The sequence below is a fragment of the Dufourea novaeangliae genome, unplaced genomic scaffold (assembly GCF_001272555.1).
Source record: "Dufourea novaeangliae isolate 0120121106 unplaced genomic scaffold, ASM127255v1 scaffold56, whole genome shotgun sequence".
Taxonomy (NCBI): Eukaryota; Metazoa; Arthropoda; class Insecta; order Hymenoptera; family Halictidae; genus Dufourea; species Dufourea novaeangliae.
The window spans coordinates 5,905,488-5,930,416 of NW_015373942.1; the positions used below are offsets into that span (position 1 = coordinate 5,905,488).

Sequence of the window (24,929 nt, forward strand, 5' to 3'; positions counted from 1 at the left end):
AACCGTCGTAACCGGGTCGCAGGAAAAAAGCTTTTAGCGATTACACTTTTCGCGTGCTAATTCCCGTAAATGTGAAGCGGAGATGGGGCCAACCACTCGCTAAAGGGCGAGCTTAATCAGCTGTACGTACTTTGTAATCCTATAACGGGACCATCTATTATTACAGAATATGTAAATTAAAGATTGTGGAATTGAAGGTTGGAGGGAACCAACTGAGTCAGTTCAGAGAGTATCGAAAGTCACTGCGAATAATTTTTAAGTATGTTGTTGATACGTAAATAATGAAAATTCTCAATGTGATATTTTTCTGTATTACTGTCACTATAATTTTTTTCGAAGACAGATCATATTCTTGGAGTAATATGTTAAGCACTATACATATGTATAATGGAAAATACATAGTTGATAAAATAGATTATTTTTATGTGTAATACTGCTTGGGTCGTCAGTATAGTTATACATTAGAAACAATGACAAGGAAGTAGAAACACGCTGATTAGTAATAATTTCTTTACATATTTCATAAATCTAAGAATACATCTGAAGAGACGAGATTAAGAAAAAGTGTTTAAAGTCGTAACAACGTTACAAAAAACGAAAATGTGATTGGTTCGAAATAGACTTGAAGACCATAGCAGGGTTAAATAAAAAATGTTGTTTTTATATAGAGAAATTCCTATTATTTATGCATCATTGCAATATATTTTAGGTCATGGAACGTGTTGTTTCCTAAATAGGTATAGTATTATCCACATAAGATCGTCTTCTGACAGCACTACATCGTGGCATTGCTATTCTCCTGTGCATAACACAGGATACGTACATATGTCTCATATCGCCGTGAACATATTAATAAGGTAAATGGATTTGAAGTTGAATTAGATTAATTTGTTTTACGAAGAAACATTATATTCGAAGTTGCTATTGTTATTGCTGGTTTTAATGAAAATTAAGTCGGATAATTGTGGGAGCATAATAGTATATCCTTGCTAGGTTTTGGAATGCAGCCACCTGGTTTGTGCTGGTTTTTACTGCCACTCGCGTATAATACGGATTCATGTAATACGTGGTTTTATTCGGAGATGAGCGTAATTTTTATCTGGATGAGAAATCTTGAATAGCAAACGAAAAATACGAACAAAGGACTGTTGTAAATAATATACCATATATACTTTAGAATTTTAAAAGTATAATATAGTATCGGGAGTGAACTGTTTTTACTTAATATATTAGTTACTCAACATATTAAGTTTAAATATGATTTAATTGTATTATAAATATAATATATGTAAATATTTACGTTTCCTGCACTAGCTTCCATGTTTCTATTCGACTTTAAATTCGATTACTCACTGTCAGCTTAAATTTTGTTTATTCTTTTCGATAAATTTCCAAGTTCAATTTCTCGAATTTTTGAACACACAACTTACGAAACGCAGTACAAATGTCCACAATATTATGTTTCTTTTCAAAGAACAACAATAAAAGAAAGAATTTTTTAAACTCTTATATCCGAAGAATCGAATAGAATTCCGTCCATTTGACTAATTGACAAAGTGAGAGTTTGTCGTTTGAGCTTGCACGACTCTTTTCACATGTTTCCTCGTATGATAATCGCGTTAATTCTCGCAACAGAGGATTCCCCAAGCTGTGCGAACAGCATCATCGTTCCCGACCCAGATGCCTGGCGTGCACCAGCCAGTATTGTCCGAAAACGTGGAATATAATTAAATGTAGAACAGTGTCGCGGACGATCTTTTGAATATCCGTCATTAACCGTGTGCCGTGGCGAATTAAACGTCGAAACAGCAATTTCCGTTGCCGAGCATACATTTCGAGGTCCAACTCAACTGCGCCTGCGGCAGCACACGCGTACACACGCGAGAATTGCATGCCGTATTACCGTGAGAGAATAACAGGCAACGAGTGACTAACCCCTCTCTGAGGGTCCAATCAACCGGTTCTGGGTTGGTCACTCCGAAGGAAGACCCGGCGGACGTGGTCCGAGTACTAAAAGGCGTCTTTGATTCACCATAAATTTCAACCCCCCTCTGAATGTTCACCGTAAAATTATCACCGGCATGCATAATTACCGGGTTCATATCAATACTTTAATACATGCGCGCACGACGGAGACAAGCTGAATGCATAAAATCCATCGTTTCAAACTGGACAGTTCCATGTCACAGACACGTGAGAGCTAAAATTGGTGAAATGTACAGTATTTTTCTTTAATACGAAAATATCGAAGTGCATTTGTGGATACTTTAATATTTTAGTAACTAGATACTTTAAATTTTGGTTAACACTTCGACTAGCTGCCAGTATTTCTGTCATCCTGAAAAAGTACAATTGAGAGGTATTGGGGTCAAAATGTCTTCGAGTAAAAATATACATATACACATACACCTTCACTCATTTAGTTTTTTTTTATTTTAATATACTCCTAATATAAACCTAAATTCTCAAAGATCGATTCTTTAGAAGGAAATTTTTTCCCAGATCGATTTTTCATCTTGCGATTCGAATCGATCTGAAATATCGATACTTTCCGTTACCATCATTTCTAACGATTGCCCGGTAATGAGATCGCCGAATTTTTCGCTGGTCCAGCAGAATAGTTCGCGGGACACCGAACTGGAGCCATTCTCCGCGGTACAATAGAGGAGAGATATTCCACGCTCGGGATAGTCTGGTTTCCTTCGGCATAAAATGCGTCTGGAGAAGCTTCGAAGTCTGTTTGGAAGGTCTTAAACGTTAGAGCTTAACCGACACCCCCTGCCCCCCTCTTTCCCGCAGTGCATCGGGTACGGCTCCGCTAAGAGACTACGGGTGGATATGTAGTCGAGAGGAAAGTAAGGGAAAAAGAAGGAACGCTCGATAACTTCGGGGTTCTCTCGACAAAGATGGCTGGTAGCTCGTCTTTCCTTCTTGTCCCCTGTGTTTCGTTCTTCGGCACCGTTTCCCCTCTGGTTCTTTTATCCCCCTCCTCTTTCGTTCCTGGTAGACTGACTTCCGAGGGCGCGAGAGGAAATAGGAGTCGCTACACGGGCATCGTCTATCCGTTCGTTTCAACCAGGTTTGTTGTCGACGCTATTACTTACGAGTTTCCCGCCATCTTCTCGATGCTACCACTGTCTTCGGGATCATTCCAACCCCCTGTGCCGCCCACCCACCGCGGTATTTCGCACGTATTCTTCGGTGCGACTGATATAACGCGGTGATAAAGGAGACCGTTGAGTGGCGGGTCCCAGCGACGCGGTGGTATTCACATGGATTGTACACCCAATTCTGTTTTTGCACTTCTTGTGCACGATTTTTATTTGACACGAATTAAAAAAAGAATTTCATTCTATCGATACAAATTTTAAGAAACAATTTTTTGTGAAGGATCTTGAATGAAGGTCTTGAACTGGTCAGTGAATTGGGTAATCGTTTCCAAAGATGATTTGAATGAGGAGCAAGCTGGAAACTTCTAACATATAATGTATAATGGCCTAGCCAAAACATGAACAGAACGATTATTAACTGAATTCGCTCCTAAAATAAGTGAAACATTGGTACCACGAGAGACTAGTGATAATGTTCTTGTACACACCTTTTATAGAAGTGTGTATCTTGACTCTTAGGCTATAGAAATCATTTGCCAATTGATATTTGAAACTTCTACTCATATTCTTGCATTAAAACCGTACAGTATCAAGTCACCATGACCCCTTGCTCAATAACAATTAACGCATTAGTATAAATTAAACTCGGCATTTGTTAAGGATTAGGACGCATACTTCGTCCGAGTTGAAATCGTACGATCCCGAACGAGGATCGAGCTCTTTATCTTCCCCTAATTGCTGTTTCGGTGCTCGAAGCATGTGAGCTTTCATGCTTGACAGATTTTACGGTCACGGTAATATACATTCTACCGACTATACACATAGCCACACTGTATAATCGTTATTCAAGGAACGCTACCTTAGCCAAAGCGTCTGGGTTAGGTTTTTCTTGGGTTAGAATTGTCATTAGCAACAAGAGAAATCCGTGAAATCTCAGAAGCCTGAATCCCTACCCAGCATCCGTTTCAACGAGTAATTCCTGTTTAAAAACCGTACATGCTAGTCGTTCCTATCGGAATCTCTCTCGAGAAAGCTCCTTAGTTCGTCCAATTCCTCCAGTTCCTTAGCATTCAGCTAATCTTCTCACCGGATTTACCCCGGCATCGTTCGTTTTTACCGTGCATTCCCGCCTAAATAAACATCTTCCTCATTCGAATCTGTCGCGACAAGAAACGTATATCCGTTTTCGTCCACGACGATAGACGGCTCGATTTTTGCGAACCCGCCTTTTCAATTTTTGCGGATTTTCCTTTTCAATTATTACAACTCTACCTTTTCGATTTTTCAGATCCACCCTTTCGATTTATACGAATCCGCTATTTTGATATTTGTGGAACCGTCCTTTCGATTTTTGCAGCTTCTTCTTTTCGATTTTCGCGGATCCACCTTCTCGATTTATGCGAATCCGCCATTTCGATTTCTGTGGAACCGTTATTTCGATTTTAGTGAATTTGCCTTTTTGACTGTTTCGGATCCGTCTTTTCGTCAACGCGTCGGATCTCCAGAATATTAGCGGATGGTCCACAGAAAGCTAGTCTGCAAAACCCATGACAAAGTGTTACTAACTCGTAATTCGATTCGACTACGATTCTAGCCGAACTCCCCGACGGATAATGCTTGGCGCTCTCCCGCCGACGCACCGTACCTCCATTAGGCCAGTTTACACGGTACACTTGGTACACCGTCCTCCCGCTAAATACCACATTCAAACTATCCTGCGAATCCGGTGTTCGGTTAATACGGCTTAAGTAGCTATCATGATCGATTTTAACGCGCCGTCTGCGCGGGCACACGCGATCGTGAAATGAAACGCGCCGTGTTCCGGGTTGGGTGAGGAGTTACGTTTGGCGCGCGACAAAACGGCACGTTTCCATGAGAAGTCGATTGCATTCCGTCGTTCCCTTGGTGGTAATACTTGGTTTTGGGATTAATGTGTTAAGGTATGTTTGATAAAATGACGGATTTTATCGATAGATATATGAAACTGTATGTTTATGAATGGACATTAGGGAGGGATATGGATCTTCCAGGTTTAGCCCTTTTGCTACCAATGGGAAATATGTATCCCAGTGGGGAGTGAAATTATTCTAGTGGGAAATTTTGTAATTTCGAAATAATTCGAATTTAAAAAAAAATGTTATTTCCTATAATAAAATTATCCGTCTGACCATCGCTAACTATTCAACATTCATAAAAAATATTGGATACAATATGGTACATCCTCTATCTTCGCCAATCATCTAATATAAACCGATACCCAAACCACGCTAACGATCGATGCAGAATAGAGTCTCACCACTTACTCTAAGTGGAAATATCAAACAATAGTCAGACGGATCGAAAGTCGCTCAAAACTCTTATACCCTCAACGAGCTTGGAAATTGAATTTTCCAAAAGATGAAACTCCCAATGAAAGGAAGGAGTATACTTTATATTCACTACGTTTTCACAAGCAAAGATCACCTGCTGCTGCTGCTCCCTGTTCCTCAAACACCTCCAGCGAAGCCGTATTCGCGCGGAGGTATGCACGGCGAACGTCTGCGATAAGACCGTTAACTAGCATGCTTAACTAAGGGGAATTTTTTTACACCTTATCAAATTTTACCGTGATACGAGCCCGACGAAACTTACACCGGTATATTCATTCTTTCCGCGTGAAGTGATCCGGAAAAGTGCCACTGTATTTCGTTCGTTGTATTCTTCGCGGCTGCTTTCATCAGTTCTCGATTCTCCCTGTCGTCGTTAACGAAATTGAAACTCGACTATCGACGGGCGAGGTCCGTGGTAGCAACAACTTCTCGGGTGGGTTTAGACCCGAGATACGCAGACTGCGGTAGGTTGCCCCGCCGTTAGCCAGCGAACGTTATTGCCCCGCAGTAAAGGGCGGCGTTAGAGCTCGCGCCACTTAATCCACGCGAATTCGAAACCGGGGTCCCTGCTTTTGTCTTCACGGCACGGTAACCACCGCGAATCCCGAAACCGGTGATCCGACCAGATCGGTCCAGACGTTCAATTGTGCATTTCAGGATTTCGATGGACGACGGAGATGAACGGGGATCGGTAGATTTATTAATGAAGAGTAGTTATATTTATGATCTGTAGAAAGTTTTAAGGTAATTCAATTTTGGATGGGGAAAATAGGTGTCTTTTTTTATCTCCGGAGATTAGTCTTTAGTAGAGTTTAACTCCCTCTCCAGTAGGAAGGAACCAAATAGGTATGAACCTATTTTGGTTATAATATTTATATTGTATTTGTCGTTTCAATGTTAACGACGAAGTTTCATCTGGATTCTGTTAGTATTGATAGGCTTAAATGCAGGTGTAGAATGTATAATTGAGAGTAGCTAGTTTTAGGGTCCAAGAAATTTTAAGATAATTCAATTTTGGTTAGAGAAAATAAGTGTCTCCGAGGTTTAGTCTTAGTAGAGTTTAGCTCTCTTTCCAGTAGGGAACTAAATATGAACTTCTTTTTGTTATGTATTTCGGTTTTATTTGTCGCTTTAGCGTTAGCAACGAATTCTGTTGGTATTGACCATGTAAAGTTTCCACCATTGTATTCAGAAAAATGTTCTTACTTTGATTAGGTCTTAAAAAGACATTAATCTGAGACAATGTGTAACATACAATATAGGTGGATATTTCAAAACACATTCTGCTTTTATCTAATAAAGTACGATGACTTAGAAAGTGGAGTATCACACATACAGTAGATAAAAAAAGTATTCGCAAACATGCACTTTTTAAAAGGAATTTTATAGATTTCAAGATTACGTTATAAAAGTTTCTATTACCCTACTCAACCTGAATTACAGGAAGCTTCCAAATAGTATACTTTTTACTATTATAACATCATTCATTCTGCTTGATATTTACATTATAAAATATCTGTCTGTGCAAATGCTGTTTTATTCACTATATTTTTAGTTATATTGAAGCAATTTGAATGTCAATAATGAGAGTATTTTGCAATGCAATGTAAATTGTATAATTATTTATTAATTATAATATATGTTTTAATACTAAAAATTATAAACAAATTCTTTTTTCTCGATTTTCTCTGTGAGGGGCAAGGTGTGTTTTTTTTAAAAAAAGTATTGTCATATTCCTGGAAATCTTACCTACAAATTAAGCTCTCAAAATTTTCTTTGTTAATAACTTTTTAACAAACAACTACCGGCGGCTAAAACCTTCTGAAGGTCACTTAGGAGGATAACCTTAACAGCATATGTCAAGGTGAAGATCATCAGGAGTGGGTCTCCTAAACAGCACTTCTACTATCACTGTATTGGTACCAACAGTTCTTTGCGGATATCTCGGAAACTTGGGCCGACCGACATTTTCGTAAAAGGAAAAGGTTATCCAGACTGTTGATTTCAACACCATGTTCAAAAATCATGGAAATCGGTGAGAAAAAAATATTCATTCACCGATATGTGTTCATTTACTGGTGCGTCCACCCTACAATATATTACTGAACTCGTAGCACGGGTCCGATCGGACCCATACACCGTATACTCCATGCTCCGCCAGTTAAAACTACCGTTTCTTCTCCCTCCATTGAAAGTTCCACCTATCGATCACATGCAACAGCAGAAAATCCTCCATAAAGGTGGACCATTCCAATGTTAATCGTTCCCGGTATCCGCGACTCAGGTGTCAAAAAGTCAGACGCGGTTATCGCCGATTAAACGGTGCGTCGCGTCCCGATAAAAGCCTCGGTCCGTTTCGACAGACCTCCAGAGGGGGCGGGGTCGTTTAAAATTCCGCGCGAGGATATCGTAAAGCTTTCTATAAGCCATTAAGGGGCGTTCAGTGAATGGGAAAAAAGTTCACCGAAGGGTTGGAGGGGGGAGGGAAAGGGGCACGATGCAGAAACCATTCGACGGAGGCGTTTCCACGTGTCGACCGTTAAAGGCCCCAGAGCGGTACGTGAATTCGATACACCCTTTAATCCAGGGGCCGCAAAGTGGCGCCTCGACTCCCGTCCAGAAATAATTTTTTACACGTACGTAACACCACAGAGGGGTGGCCGTGTCCGATCCCCTTCACGGATCAAACTCCCGACAGATCGGATGGTGCGTCCTCGGGGTGGAAAAAAAAAAGAACGAAAGGACCTATGGCCGTCATCGGCCCTCGTTAGCGAAAACGGGACGCTTTTGATGTGTGGCTCTGTTGCAATTTTATTTTTTTTCTCTCTCTCTTTCTCTCCACGTGTCCCACGACGAAAAGTAATAATTACCAGCGTGTGATACAAAAAGGAGAGGAAGGAGCGAGGCGCTCATCTAACTTGCACAGAGAAAAATTCTCGCTTTATTAAATTTCCCGCTCCGGGGGGACCCTCGACCCGTTTCGAGGGCACTCGAAAGCAATTTTATCTTTACCCCTCACTAACGTATACGCGGCGTCGTATACTAATAGCCGATAATATTTCATTCTTGATGACACACGCTTCGCGTGCCGAAAACGGTTTGAAATTCATTCTTATTAAATTCGCGTACTGGGACGATTGTAATGTTGAACGTTTTTTTTTTGTCTGGTAAACGGGATTGGTTCTTGGTGTGGAGAATTGAAAGATTTTTAATATTCTGGGATTCCTGCGGTTTGCTACGGCAAGGAATGCGAACAAAGGGATGTTAGGGGGTTTCGGTTGGATGGAAGTGGATAAGGGTGAGATTCGCGTGACACTGATTTTACGATAGGGTTGGTGTTAGCAGACGCCATGATTAAATTGCGGTGGTTTATGCAAATGTAGAAGTTTGAACACTGGCATATGAAAAACAGAAATGCATCGTTATTACAGAAAAATATTCTGATATCCATTTTATGCAAGGTATGGCAACTGTCCCGGATTTACCCTATTGATTATTTATTACTACATAGACGACGGATTTTGTGCATTTTTCGAGTTCTGCAGTGTTTGAAACACAATAGAATACAACGTTTAACGCTGTAACCACTACGTGCCTCTATTGTAGGTTCCTGTGAAGTGATTGTTTAGGACGCAACATCACTGTGTAGAGGCTCTCCTTTTACATTATACCTATTAACTCTCGGAGGACGGACAGTTTTGATGGTAATGCAAACAGCGGGACGTGGGTCCGTTTGGATCCATATGCATCATCCTCTTAGATGCATTATTGAACGCATTTCTTTGAGACATGCCTGTATTCTTGTTTACTTCTTATTAAAAGACAAGTAAAACATTCCAACAGTTTCGAAAAAACATCCATTTTATAGTTTCTTTGAAAAAAAGGGTCCCAAAAATACCTACACTTTTGGGGTAGCTACAGTGTTCTGCCCCCTTAATAAAGAACCCTAAAAATGGTAGATCACTGTTTTGAAAGTGTCCTTCACGCTACATTCGATAAAGAGACCACGTGGATCAGCGGTATCGGGGAAATCAGCCTGGAAAATACCCGTTCGACCCACGTCTTCCGGGCGTGTATCGGTCGAGCTGGAGGCTCGGCTACCCACCACGAGATGGCAAATTGACTATCGATGCGCGTGGACTACCACCCGGAATAATAGCCGCAGTTAGGTTTGCAACGGGAACACCGGAGGAGGAGGAGGGTGCCGCGCGTTCCAGCTTTCCCGGTTACTCCCCATCCCCCCTGCTCCTATCCAGGAACGATGGAACTTAAGGATTGTGGTTTCGAACTGTCTGTAAAGTTGGCTACCACCTTGACTTCGCTTTCCTGGAGCTTTCTGGAGCACCACCACCACCGCCGCCAACACCCCAGGCGATCCTTGGGCCTGGAGAGTTGTTCGAGCGATCCTCGACTTTTCGGGGGACGATTCACCCCTCCCCTCCCACCCTTTGGTCACGTTTACCCGGCCATCGTCATGGGCGAGGCGTGGAAAATATTACAAGGCTGGCTGAACTGAACGGAAATTCACTTATGCACTTCCGTCTCCTCGTAAATTGAGTCGTGGGGGAAATGAAACACGCGATCGTAGGTGGACAACGCTGGGATACGGTTCTCCAGGCGACTATGGCGATCAAGGTCGATAGAGTTGGGTATAATGTAATCTAATTAAAAAACCAAATCACAATTACCACGTAATTGCAATGTAATTGCAAGACAAGTACAATTACAATTACATTGTAATTAATAGACTGCGGATTTTTATGGAAAATAATATTTTCTACAGCAATTCAGACAGAGAAGAGCAAATATAGGAATTTCTTTCTTTTCTCAAGTATCATATTAGGTGCCGAATAAACTAGAGAACTGATTGGATCTGATGAAAGTTTTGTACTTTAGTTTTACTAAAGAGAAAAGTTCAAAAAGCTAATATAAATTTCCAACAAACAAAATGACAGTACGACAATTCAATAATTACTTCATTCGTGAGGAAATCGGCTTAAAGACACACTAATTGAAACCTACATTAACCTTTGAACAATCGAATACACTATATAACATATAATATACATCGAAACAATTTTCAAAATGTCTACCGTAGCATTCATATACCTCTGAACCACGCGATACACCGCCAATAACTCTAATTGATCCGAAAGTAAACAAGACTACAAGTTTATATAATACACGCCTCGCACCAAAAGCCATGAATTTATTACAGCAAGCGTATCAAGTGACGTTGCCCCAGGAAAAATAGCTCCGATGGACCCCCATGTTGAATTTAGTCGGTAAGCAAATATTTTCTTCAGGAGACCGATCCCTTAACAATGACCGCAAGCTTCGCCAGTGCGGCGAAGATAACTTCGGTTGGAACCGAAGGATCCTTCGAACTCCCGGGGAATTTCCGGCGCTGTGCACGCACGCAGACACTGGAGTGTCATAATTGAATTTATAAGGAAACACCACGAATCCCAGACCGAGATTAGGAAGGTCGCAAGACAATTCTCCGGGTGTGCATCTTGACCGCCGGGCCCCTGCTTACACGGCCGTCGTTAAACAGTTCCCACTCGCCCTACAGTTTCGAAACTGTTTCTCCAGAGACGTGAGATGTCGAACACACACGAGGGGGGTCGAAAACCACCCCCGTGTCGGTGTTCAGCCGACTTTGACCGAATTTCGTTAGCTTCCAAATGCAACTACGTGGTTGAACTGGCGGACGAACTTTGAATGCGAGTTATAAATGTTGTGGGAAATGAATAAGTGAATTGAGGGTTCCGATGCAAGGGGAAACTATGCCAGAACATGTTGAAGAATGAGATGTTTATTAATTCCGGGAACTCTTACATGTCTAGTTATTATCCGTCCTAATTGTATCTATAACACAATCCACACACTCGCGTTTGTTAAGCAACAATTTCTTACACGCAGCATCACGTACCGTATTATTTAAAATATGCGGAAGCTCGGGGCGCAGGAATAGCTTCACGAAAATTATGTCGACGGTCGAATTCTTGCGGTTATTGTTCATTGTTCCGCCGTAATCGATAGTTCGCGGTAACCAAAAGTTTCGTGTATACTATCAGCAGCTGTCGGACTCTGGGAATCGGGGAATCATATTAATAGAAACAATTCGTCGGGATTAAGAGACAACAGGTCGGTCTATTTTAATCGCAGAAAATTCTTCCACGTATCAAGATGCACTTTCTACATGGTTTGTCAGAAAAGTTACGGGACTGATAACCGAGAAACTTGTATTGTCAAGTTATCTACAAATCAGCATTATCCCCTTCGAGACAGTTCCCGTGGGAAGCAACGGAAACCGTTGGAAACGTTGTTGTTTCCACTTCTTGAGATGGTGCTGAAAGTCTTCAACTGCAACTGCTTTCAGTTGGACTGTCACAACCTATTGTATGTTGTCCACAGTCCCAAGATGACGACCCTTTGCGATAGGTTTCGATTTTTGGGAATAGGAAGATGTCACACGGACTTGGATTAGGTGAGTAAAGGGAGTTGTGGAACCATACGAGTACCATTATTCGCAAAAAAATCTCGTTCACAAGAGATTGGTAGATGATCCCAGAAAACCATCTGTAAACGAATATTCCACCAGAAAATATATTCCTTTGATACCACAGACCCCTTACTCCTCTGATCTGAGTTCGTGTGACCAGTTTCTTTTCCCAAAAATGAAAAACCAACATCAAGAGTTCCTAAGGGAATAACTTGAGAATTTCTACGCTATCGGTCCCCAAACTTTTTTAACAGACCTCGTATAATATCATCGAAGATCCGCGTATTGGACATGCTCGAAAGGATTCGATAAAATAGTCAAAGCCTTTACGTGCAACAACGTTGACCAAAAACAACGTTTGCCGGCAACAGAACGATATGTTAATTCGCCTGAGAGTCGAACTAGACGATTAGAGACGCCAAGGGTTGTAGAAACGGGTCATCGCCGTAAATAGTGTCGAAACAAGGTTGCTGCCGGGTCCTAAGCATGAAAAAAAAGAAGATTTGTAAAGAGGATTAGAGTCGATAACCTGGCACCTGGTACCACATCTACTTTCGGTGTTAATTTCGATGCTAATAAGACCCGATGGATTCAATCATCTTATAAGAAAAATGTACAAGGGACCATGATGGTCTCAGACATGGTCGTACGAAGAAGCTGTATACTGAGCTATGTAATGATTGATAACAAGCTATTCGATGGAATTTTGCGTACACTCAATGGGTAAAAGTCCTGAATGTTGGATGTTCAGTGGTCGAGGAACGAAGTTGAATTGATCTCCTTTGGGACCCAACGCTGCGTATTGACTTAAGAATATTACCCTCGAGGCTGGAAGTTACAAGTTCTGTTAGTTGTAGAAACGGACTGGATGAAACTTTTTCTATAGTTATCCCTTTCTCAAGTAAATTCTAATATTTGAGTGATATCACTTTCAATTGTTTCATTCATAATCTCGAGAGTATAACTTTACAGTATTTATGTTCAAGTGGATAAAATAACGAAAGCTGCACGATTTCACGTTCTCGACCATTATTATAATTATACAGTTTTTCAAACATACAGAGTGAGTCCATAAGAACTATTATCTAAAATAACTCGTTAACTATTGATTGTGTTAGAAAACATTTTAACGAATTATTTCAGATACATCGGAAGGATACAATTTGATTTTTTGTATCTTATGTTTTTTTAGATATCAAGGTGCCTTTGAGTATTTTCAAGGTCAATGTATCTTTTTTTCAATACCACATTTTTGCCAACATAAGGACGCATTCAACGAGCTATAGCATGATGGTATTAAAAAAAAGATGCATTGACCATAAAAAAACTCAAAGTCACCTTGATATCTAAACAAAAAATAAGATATAATGAAATCAAATTGTATCCATCAAATGCGTTCCTTAAAATGCTATATAATTCATTAAAACTATCCTTTATTTTTGACTGCTTAACAGACAAACGAAGTTTTATCAAAATCGAAGGGTGACACTTCCGTGCCTTCCCTTGTAAGTAAATAATGAAGATCATAAGTAGAGCTTCCTAATGGTGTTCCTATAAACAGGTGACCACTATTCAACGATTAAAAACAATATCAGTGTTTTCCGCCTGACAAGAATGCCAAGGACTCAACGGACCATTTAAGAAAGTCACTAAACTCGTTCCATCCGCGGTGTGTGTTCAACACGGAAAATCGATCCTGCGTGCATCAACCGTAGCAACACGGGAGATAGGCCATTATGGGGTCCTAATACAATAATATGTCAAGTGCGTAGCGAATTATCGGCGAGGCTACATCGCACCGGGCGTAATGCACTGGCGGAGCAAGCAAGAGCAAGTCGTAACAGCAGAATCTACCAATAATTGCCGTACGAGAATCCATCGCGGAAAATTCGAGGTATAGATCGGATGGTCCGCCTGAGTGCTATCGCAAGTATGTTTCCGTGGGACAGCACCTTAGCTAAACGAAGAAATCGTGAAATCTGAGACCAAAAAATTAGACGTGGATTCAACGAGGAGTAGTAGGACATAACTTGTATTTAAATGACGCAAAATATTTCAGAAGCAAATACTTCAAACACATTTGAGTATCTGATCCTATATGGGGGTGATTTGTGAAGAGAAAGAAGCCTACTACATGTCTTAAATGTTTCATTAAAATCGACAACTGTTAGTTAGGCCATCTCCGTGTGTAGACGCTGCAACGTTATACAGTAAATCATCGATGAGTGCTAGAAGGCTCCTCGGCACTAAGTGTTCAGACGCCATCCCCACTGGGCGCTGAACTAAAGTCCGTTCCATGTACTTCTTACTTGTATCTTCTACCAATGAACGGTCTTACCTCCCGTCCTATGCGCGAAATGAGTTCATTCTTACGTGAAACGCTGTTTAGTTCCATGGAGAACCCACCCAACGTTGGGAATGACGTCTGAACACTCACTGCCGAGGAGCCTTCGAACACTCATCCATGATTTACTGTAGTTCTTAGTTTCGTATAACAGGAATTCCCATAACAGAGCAATTTGTATAAACCTGAACCACCCTATTATACGTTGATTACCTGTACAGCTTACCGAACACCTTCGCAGCTGTTGCCAAACGTAACCACCAACAAACGCACTACTTCGTCCAAGTGTTATCAGGGTTAGATTACACCAGAAAGCCAGAGAATTGCCGTCGAAATCGGTCCACGTCGAGTTGGTCGTCGTGATTCTGAGTGGATCGAGAGTAGGGGGTCGTCGAGGGGGAGTGAAAAACGACGAGGAAACGGAAAATACCGAAAGGACGAGGAACGAAAGAGACGCAGCGAGCAGGTTTATACGGTACAAGCGGAACCAACACAGGAAGCTCATTAAGTTGCACCCCGCGGCTGGGATCTCGCAATAGAGAGATACACCAGGTGCCCCCTTTTCACTCCACCTTCTCATGCCTCCACCTGTTCGAGGGAGGGAGTGGGGGTGGCGTCGGTCTGTTGTTTGGCCCCCATGCGGGAACGCGCGGTATCCCCACGTATTCAGTGTCACCTTCGTTAGCCGACATTGAGAAAAAATTATGATAATGACGATCACCCGCCCGAGGGTGTTCCCTGAGAGGAGAAAGGGGGGCTTTCTTCTATCTCTCCGTTCTCCCAACCCCACCCCACGTCTGTTTTTCTCACCTTAATGCCGTCTCCGACGGTTCGCGACGCGGCCTGCGCGCCGGCAAAGCATTCAGCCGCGGTTGAATAAAATTTCAAGCGACGTGGGGAGTACACAGTGTAATCCGTATCGCGGCGACCCGCCATAAATAAGCCTCGAATGATTTACGTCGGGTACCACAGGGGAAGGTGGATGTTTACCAAGAGTACAATCGTGGTCCGTTCTCGCTAAGGGGAGGTTCGTTGACTCGCGTTGTTGCTGTTTTAGCCCGTCTGGTGAACCTAATTTAACTAGAATTTTCCTCACCCACCTGGATGAAGGGATGGGGAAGGTAAAAGGTTCGAAATTGGGGTGAAAGCTTGGGAAGGAATATGAAAAACACTGCGAGGATATTAGGTACGAGGGAGAGAAATGAATGGTATATATTATATGTAATGTGGGGAGACGAGGAACACTGTTTACGATGATTTATTGTGATTCTGTGGAATCTACACTGGGAATGTCTATGCAAATATACAATGAAGGCCAAAAGTAGGGGGCCAGAGTCCATGATTGATGCAATGTTAACTCGTTGTTCTCTTGCGATATTATAAAAGTTACGGAATCGGACGTTTTCAGTCAGTTTTGGCACATTACTTTCAAGAAATCTTTATAGAATAATAGGTTTCCCTTTTTTTAATTATCATAGCTGGTCCCATAGTTTCCGCTTGAGATGGGAAAATTCATTAACTAGATAAAATATTCCGAATAACGAATAAAAGATAATAAAATAATACTTCGCCTGTTCTAATCGATTAACTGTCAGGTGTAATTTTTTTAATAGAATAATATTTTTTCTTGAACGAATACACATTTCTCAGAGGATTATTTAGCCTTACTAACTGTTTTTAAAGGTCAGGCAGACTATCTTAGATACTGCCGTTTCCCTATGTATTATTTGAACAAAATTGTGCCTGACTCTGGTTCCCAACTCAAAGTTCTGGGAATTGTGTTATAAATTATTTATTTTTCAGTATAATTTCCGCTTTAATAATTCGTAATAATTTCGGTACACGCGACGTAATAATGGAACCTTCACTTGTTATGGTCCAATGTTGTTGTATACGGCGTAGTCGCGCGAATAATTAAAAACATTGTTACATTATTGTTACTCTTCTTTAAATTACATTTAATTTGTTTTATAGTAAGCTACAGTCGGTTTTTGCTGTGCTTTCGGTTATTTTAATGGAAGATCGACTTTTCCAACACAAAAATTCCCGATTAAGAAACAGCTTTAAATTAAATAATTATAAAAGATTTTTCAAGCTCCGCAACGTGGCGTGAATGGAAAGTCGCGTAAAAGCGGTCCAGCATGGAATGTGTTAATGCTACTTTACAATTTATAGTTCTGCAATTTTATACAAGTCTTGATCCTTCAACAGTTACCAAGAGAACATTGTAGATAAGAGTATTAAAGGACGAATTAATATTTCGAACTGTTCGCGGAAACTTCAGTCAGGTAGTATAATCGAAATGGAGGTGTTTTAGAAGAAAAAATAAGTCGAAAAAGAGAATAAATTTTTTTCGTTTAAGGTTTTGTTTTCACGAAAATTGGGTTTCACATTTCAGGCAATAAGTAAGAATGGCCTGCAATGAACAGACGTGTTAGTCAAGTCCTATTCTATTGCCCATGTATCCCACAAATTTTCAAATTCAGTTATCTCAAAAACGAAGTACCACTCGAAAATTTTTTTTTCGACTTATTTTTTTCTTATAGAATCACTTCTTACCCTGTTGCATTACTCGACCTGAGACTTTTTTATCTAATTAATATTTAGTTAAATATTATTCTCTGGACACATACACGCCTTCATAATCCATACCGATACAGATTCACATTAACCGTAGGCGTTCTAAAAGCGATTAAAATAAATATCATTTTCAACCAATATTCGATTTCGACACCATCCCTACAGTAAACGAATCATCCACAATTTATTGAAATTAATGTACAATTCAACTAAACTAATTGAAGCCATAACAACGATTCGTGGCATCAAGTTTTCATTTCACGGGATGATATACGATTCCATGACACTCGATCCTTTTCTAAAGTAAAAATGGAACTAAATTCGGCCGCTCCAACAACCACTCCCCCAACCATCGCGTTGCGGAAGCCTCGGAGCCAGCTGGTAAACATCCATTTCTTCTCCACGCAACTTTCTGTTACGTCGAATTACCTACTTCGAAGATAAATTTACACTGGTACACAGAAGTGAAAAAAAAAGAGCGAAAGAGCCAAAAAAAAAAAGCAAGAAAAAAGAGCCGAGAACCGGAATAATTACCGAGGGCCCTGTCGAAATATTGAATACCGGTCGAAAGGGGAAGGTTATAGGGGGCAACCAATAACATCTAACGGGGAACGGTGTCATCAGTCAATCTGCTGGCAGGGCATGTTTATTACGGGGCGCAAGTTACTGTCGGCGGAACAAATGCCCCTACCGAACGGAAAGCTACTCCAGCCAAACCTGTCCATTATTCCTGTCGTTCACTTTCGTCACTTTTCCCATATAACATCTCCAGGCGGAACTGTACGGCAACGAACGGGGGGGCACGTAACGGAAATAGAGCGTTGGAAAAGATTATAAGGCGAATCAATTTGTGGCGCGTGAGTAAATCGTTAATTAGGCAAGAATCTTTGGGTACACAGAACGTGTTGAAGGATATTGTACGTCTGGAAAAGCAGGAATTAATGCGAAGATACGTACTTAAAAAATTTATTCTTGGTACCTTTTGGAAATGAATTAACTTCTTGTGCACAGCAACTAGTATTTAATAATATAGTACAATTTACAATTTTTACATGATTTGACGTCTTCGATAGTATTTATGAGAATGATGACAGTAACTTTATTTAACTTTATTAAACAATTTATTATACTGGATTTTGAATAATCGTATACATATAGCAGTGATTATTACCATAAACAAAATCGCAAATTATTCATCAACATTAATCAGCTTGAGACAAACATTTATTGCAATAACGATAAGCTGAGCATGTAATCCAAGAATCATTCATCAGACTTGAGACTAAATACAATCGTAAATGGAAAACCTATGGAAACTAATGGAAAACCTTGGAACGGAGAAGGATTGAATCCACCTATCGAAATAAATCGGGATGGGAGAATAAATTTTCCCAGGGAGGCCAAAAACAACATCGAACATCAATCAAACGCGCATGCAGTTGAAAAACTAGACATAACGAAGTTAGAAACAACAGCATTGCTGCCACGCCGGTCCAGATGCAAAAAGAATGTCCGTGTATGCTCGATTACTCAATTCCACCGTAACGTTTTTCTGCCTTGATGGAAACGGATCAAAATAGCGATCTATTAGACCAATTTGACCGAAAAGCAAGGAGGAGGAGGGGGGAATAATTTATTCCATCCAATTCAATTTACGGTCAGAAACGTAAATCTATTAAACAAATTTGAACGAAAAGAAAAAACGAAGGTTCAAAAAATGTGTATTCCATCGATTCGATTTACGTTGGAAACGATATTAAATCATCGTCTTCGGGTTCTGTCACGTCTTCCGTACCAGCCCTCGTGTTTGTTCACCACCGCCGTTCCTCCTCCAATCGCTTCCCAACCCTTTTTATCGTAGTTACGCAATTCCGAGCTTTCGAAAAAGCTTCGAGTATCGAGCCGAATGAACGCAAACACCGTCAAAGTGGATGAAATTAAAAATACCTTTTTAATTGGGTGCCGGTCCCTTCGCGTTGAACGGGGCCCAGTTCCGTGACGAAAAAAACCGGTTTATCTCTTTTCCCTTGAAAAAAAAGAAGCTTTACGCAATCGTTCGATTCGCGTCGGTTATTACGAAAGTGGCCTCTGTACGAACAATCTGGGAAAATTAATTGTGCACCACTTTTTGTTTTATCGATCTATACGTTACAATCGTGCGGAACCGTTTTCGTAGATGTGTTGAAAATCGGTCCGATTAACGCTAGAACTACCATAACATGATTTAGCCACTGAAAACTTTTGTTTTAACTATTGTTTTTCAAGTTTGTCGATTTTAATACCCAATTGAATACTCTTTACCAGGATTAATCTCACAGAAAGCTAGCCACAATTGCAAGTACAGTTGAGCTTGAGACGAGAATGCGGATCAGAAGATCGCCAGCAACGGTATCGCTGCACTTGCGTATTGAGAAATACCCAGAAATCTTCTATTTTGATTGCACGAATCGGAATAAGATATCTGTTTCGCATACACGTACGTAGGAAATGAGATTTGCTATGCATAGAAAAATAAACTGAACCTTGTTCCTATTTCCCGTTATAACTATACATATATAGAATCCAATAGGCGTTCAAACAGAGCGACGGTACGTAACTGCGTTCGAAAAACGATCCATTCATTCGAGCGACTGGTTTATATTCCGTCTCAAAGTGCATAACGTTTCACCATTAGACGGATCTCTTTACTGTACTTCTGACGAATTCGCGAGTGACTCGATCAATGTTTCTTCTTATTGATGCAAATCTGGTACACGTAAAACGTAGCAGGAAGATAACGAAAAGAAAATCCTGCTCAGAAACAGAAAAACGTTTCCTTGGTGAAACGAGTGAACGATCGATCGCAAAATAAATCGAAAATAGAAGAATACATTTTTTTCGTTCGACGTTTCCTTTTCGAGATAATCGAATTTGAAAATCTGTTGCGATACGCATAGACTCCAAAACGATTTGGCTAGCGGGTCTGTGTATTACATTGCGTTTCTACTTACTATCGTGACGAATAGGTATAATGTTTTTCCGAACTATAGTGACTTTAGGTGTGACCCTCTCAGTTGGTGTGCTGTGTGATCCCATTGAAGGTACAAGCCACTAAATATGTCTTTTGCTACTTCTTCAGGGCTGTACTTATTTGGTCATATTCACTTTCTTTTACTACAAACCTGACAGATTTTTTGTACAACTTATTACAAAATTATACCTTTTGAGCAAGTCCGTAACAAGTTTGTATAATATCTCGTATCTCATTATTAATAATGGTATCACACTCGATGGATAACATGTAACTTGTTATATAACACAAAAAATGTTGTATAACATTTTTTTTCTATTCTTCTAACAAGTTTTATAACTTTGATATATTACGTGTTACGCTATATGTATAGTGTAGACGCAGCTTAACACGTTGACTGCTACAGTGAGAAAGGCCGTACGTAGCCGGACACGCTTTATTTCGTTTTCAACTCATAAATCGTATCAAACATACATATGCGTTCAATTAATAGAGGTTATTGGTCCTGTTTTAAATTATACCGCGATATTAATTTTACGCAATAATTTTGTCCCAATATTTACATAATCCAGTCTCTTTGGAATGTACGAATCACCCATATTTGGCTGACAAAATACCGATCAAAGTATGAATTTTGCAAATTCGATGTCCTCGAAAACGAAACATCAAACGAACAAACTGTTTTAGCATTTTCCCTTACGATAGATCACCAACAACGAACATTGAAGTCGAACACAGTCAATCGGAGATCCCTCAGTTAATTATACCCAAAGTCATTTCGTTCCAACGGTACGCGAAAGAACTAGAACGGGAAGGGAAAAAAAACGTGTAACACATTAATTTATTTCAATCTCGCTAAAGTTTTAACCAAGGTGGATTTCAGAGGCATCGGTTCACAGGGCACTCGGTCTCTTTTAAACCCCCCCCCCCCTGGTTCCCTGTCCGTTCCGGTCGCATCCCTTTCCGACTTCGCACCCCTTACCCCACGGTGGCGGCGTCGACCGAAATTTTGAACATTAGTTTGCGAACCATTTAGCACAACTACTCGGTCCCCGGGAGCGTAGTTCGAATCACGGGCGCATACATCGTCCGTGCAGCTTAAACCGCAATGCTTAGTGCCGTGCTCCCTACCGCCCACGCGTAGTACAGTCATTGTGCATTATGCTCTTCGCGGGGTCTTAGTGTGCCTTCTACCCCCCCCCCACAATTCCACCAGCGTGTCTAACGGCGTTTCCCCTCCTCGAATCACGTCGCGGAGATAATTGGTGGAAAGAGGGCGGGGGGGAGGGGAAAAACGCAATTACACGGCTTTGAACGATCGTCGCGAGACGAATCGAGGCAACTTCGCGGGGGGGGGGGATCCACGTTCCCCGCGCTCATGTGTGGAATTCCATGGATGGGGTACGACCATAGACATATAAGAATAGACTGCGCATCTCTCTGAAAACGGGCGTTGCATGTTTTAGAAAGAAATGTAGATAGTTTTCGGACAACTTGTAAAGGTGGGATAAAGTATACAGGATGTCTCGTCGGCTAACTTGATCACCTCGAATAATGATTTAACGGTATACTTTATGAAAATTTTGGGCCGTCGAACTTAAATGGCATCAAGGGGCACATCTTATAAGGTACGTAATCTTTTTGTGGGTGGAGGCGTTTCAGAGATTTCAAGGTCTCCTTGACTTTTTTTTAATGGAATGAACTATTTGTGGTACCATAGATTGGTAGAGTATCAAATTCTGAGTACAAATGTGTTGACTTTCATACGTTCTAAAGCTAATAGTTAACGAGATGTTTACAAAATAATTTTGAATACGTACATACTTACTATCTGGAAGATATAGGTGGTCAAACCCGATGCCCCTCAGCTTCAATACAGCGATTTCAATACAGTAATTATTTTACCCCTTGCTCCCCTGCTTGACCTAACCCAGACCTACACCCATGGAGCACTGTTGCCAGAAATAGGAAAAATATAGCCGCATAGGGACAAACAGTATATATCACATTATTATACACTACGTGGCGTAACTATAAAACCACATTAAAATTTTCAATCCTTATATATTGTGGTTAAAATAAAAATAATGTACTTTTTTTTTAACGAATATAATCTATCCTTTTCTGGAGAAACATTATTTCTGAAAACGATTTCAGATATGACATACTTGGTTCGTTTTTATTTCAACCATAGTATATAAGAATTGAACAATTTTAGGGTGGTTTTATAGTTATGCTACGGCAGTGTGTTATCTTCGTGATATTTTATTCCTCCTATCACATAAAGTTGACTATCCTTCCAAATACCTAGTACGATCATTCGTGTCCAACAAATATAAACGTCACCCATATACAGATGACGCAGCCGGTGGGAAACTTTTTGTGGTACCCGAATTTAGATGACATGGCAGTCAACGTGTTAACACGTTTGCGGCCGATTTTTTGCCTATAACCTGATACCTCTGCCTGTGTGTCCGGGGTATACGTCCCTAGAGCAGAATTAGAATAAGGTAGTAGTGATAAGTGGTGATAAATATAGAAACAAAATAGGAGCTGTTAAGTGAGGGTCGATTAAATTTACTGCATTTGCTGTGCAGTTTATAGTAGTCGTTCAATATTTTGGAGCACTATATAAATGTTTCCTTAACACTAAACCTACCAAACCGTTTAAAAAGGCAGGAGTTAGAACGGCAAAACAGGACATTTGACCGGTCGTGCTAGGTTTACTGTTAACACGTTGACTGCCACAGATTTTACTATTATGGCAGTATCATAATATTAATTCTCGCACCTGTAAACTTTTCATCTCATTCATTAAAAACAACAATTTGCCATTAAAATGTAATTAAACAATTTCAAGGCACTGTTTGTTCAGATAATTGTATCATACTTAACCCAAAAAAACACTGATTTCGAACAAATATAAAGTCTATAATAATAATCGAACTGCGCTGAATTCATGATAATTTGTCCCGTCGTCATGAAACCTCGTGTACTCTTCGAAACTGGACATTTTATAAATTCAGGGACTGAGTATCCTCGATTACCTGGATCGTTGTACAATTTACCACTCATGCTATGTATCTGTTGTTTCAAATATGTACCAGGTTAAATTCTCCGCGATGAATCGAGCGCGGCACCGGCAATCGCAACCGTTAATTCTTTCGAAAATATGTACAACGGCGACCCTCCAATTAACCAGCGCGCAGCTTCGTTTCAATGCGACAAAAGGAGCGCGATTGTATGCCCGGCGTAATCGTCTCACGGCGACATTTACGTTGCGTAATTGAAGTCAGAAACAACCGAGAAATATTCACCGGCGCTACCCCCAAGGCGGTTGTTGTCTCCCAATCGTGAGAAAAAGCGAATTCTTCGGCGCTTATTTCGTCCACGGTAGTATCATTAAATCCCGGTCCGCGATCTACAAGTGCTCGGATACTTGTCGGGAAATTAGTCGAAGAGCATAAATTTCCCCGAAAAATCACGTTCCATCAATTTACGGTTCTGCTGAATTTCTCTTAAACGTTCGTGAAAAAAAGTTTGTTAACCCTCGTCTTGTGAATGCAGGGTCATTTTGACCCATCTACATATACATGTATAACCATTGTCGTATTCTTTGTGGGTATATATAAATGTAATAGATGAACTTGGAAATATACCTAAAATGTTATGCATAATTTCTTTTTGAAACCTACGTACAAGAGAAATTTTGCTATGAGTCAAAATGACCCTGAATTCGTCTGCCGTGTCCATCCCAGACCATTCGACCATCATCGATTTTTGGTGCATTTGTTCAGTGTCCTATCAATCCGAGGCAAAACATTGTTTTTCAACTTGGTGGTACAATTGTTCACTATTGTAATGTAAAACAATACCATTTTTGTTTTCATTGTCATGCAATTTTATTCGATGAATATATATGCAATAGTTAATTGAATAGTATATTAGGATTGAATAAAATTCGATTTAAAAATTTCCCGATAAATTCGACAAATACAACAATGTATTCTATTAATTTACAACGCGAAGTCTATTGCATCTTCGAAATATTGCACTCATAATCATCGTGTATTTCAATCAAAATCCAAACAATAGGAACCGCATGAATTTCACAAAAGTGAACTTTTGATCGTTAAGTTGAGTTAGAAGTAACTTCCAGCTCAAATGGGAGGGCTTCAACATTAGTAACAATTAGAGCGGCAACGTTTATGCCAGTTCGCATTTTACACGTTGATTTACAAGAGTAGAAAGTAAATGAAGTGTTTCATCCTCTAGTAGTACTTTCATAGAATGCAAAAGAAAACAGAATTTTTCTTAATCATTATTAAGAATTTCACTTTATTATGCTTATATGTAGCATAAATGATTAAAATTCCGAATCCACTAATAATAACAAATTCTTAAAGTTGACACTCATTCTTAAATTTAAGGATAATAAAAAAGCAACCACTAGACGAACATTTATCATCAATGATTGCCGATAGAAACAAGCTTAAAAAGAGGAAAAACGTTCATAAAAATCACATTTTCACACACTGATCGATACGATCAAGACGACAAATAACAATCGATTTCCCTATATCATATCAAATTGCCAATAAACCAAATCAATCAAACTTTATTCAAGTCTCTTCTTTTATTAACTTTTCGAAAATTCATGTTTTCTGTATATCCGTAAATCACGATCCAACCCAATGATTACTTTCTTAACAACATTTTTTCGCCCAGGTATAGTAAAGTGTGTTTAAAGAATATAAAAGAAAAAGAATGGGAAACACTTACCGCGCGCACACGCGTCACGAAGTTTTCGACAATGGACCGTGTCAGCCAATGACGCGATGATCTGAGGGCATAACTGTTGCTCTTCTTGCGGATGACGATCGGACCGAGCGCAGAGCGACGCCGAGGGTGATTCGCGTGCCGTGTCAGCGGACAGACGATGCGCGACTGTGCGTCGAACACCCTCGCGATCTCCCTTTTATAGGGGAGACGCGTCCTCCCGTACATC

General features: G+C 40.3%; 1 protein-coding gene across 1 annotated transcript in view; it reads right to left on the bottom strand.

Annotated features, from left to right (window-relative positions):
• Positions 1-24,728, bottom strand: part of LOC107185790 (lachesin-like) — a 43,057-nt gene extending 18,329 nt beyond the window's left edge. Inside the window, exon 1 of the mRNA XM_015573550.1 lies at positions 24,704-24,728. The gene's annotated coding sequence lies outside the window, so the exon portion shown is untranslated. The remainder of the gene's footprint in view (positions 1-24,703) is intronic.
• Between the last annotated feature and the right edge of the window lie 201 nt (positions 24,729-24,929).